The sequence below is a fragment of the Penaeus monodon genome, chromosome 15 (genome assembly GCF_015228065.2).
Source record: "Penaeus monodon isolate SGIC_2016 chromosome 15, NSTDA_Pmon_1, whole genome shotgun sequence".
NCBI classification, from domain to species: domain Eukaryota; kingdom Metazoa; phylum Arthropoda; class Malacostraca; order Decapoda; family Penaeidae; genus Penaeus; species Penaeus monodon.
This window is the reverse complement of record NC_051400.1, coordinates 34,976,034-34,976,291: the sequence shown is the minus strand read 5'-3', so window position 1 is coordinate 34,976,291 and position 258 is coordinate 34,976,034.

Genomic DNA, 258 nt, shown 5'->3' with positions numbered 1-258 from the left:
GGCGTAGAACTTAGGAACCTGAAGGGAGAAAAAGAAGCTGAAGTTTATTTGTCTGTACCCGAAGGACCATCGATCTTGCTGTATTTGTTTTATTTGCGCGTGTGATTCATCTCGCTCATTGCTTGCGTGGCCTTTTTTGCTTCTTTGTTTACTTCTCTGTGAGTTTTTTAGTATCGCGTTTTAGATCGTCTGGTATAGCATTTCAGTTTGTTGGGGCTAATTAATCAAATTGCAAATTTATTGTCAGACCTTAGTTAT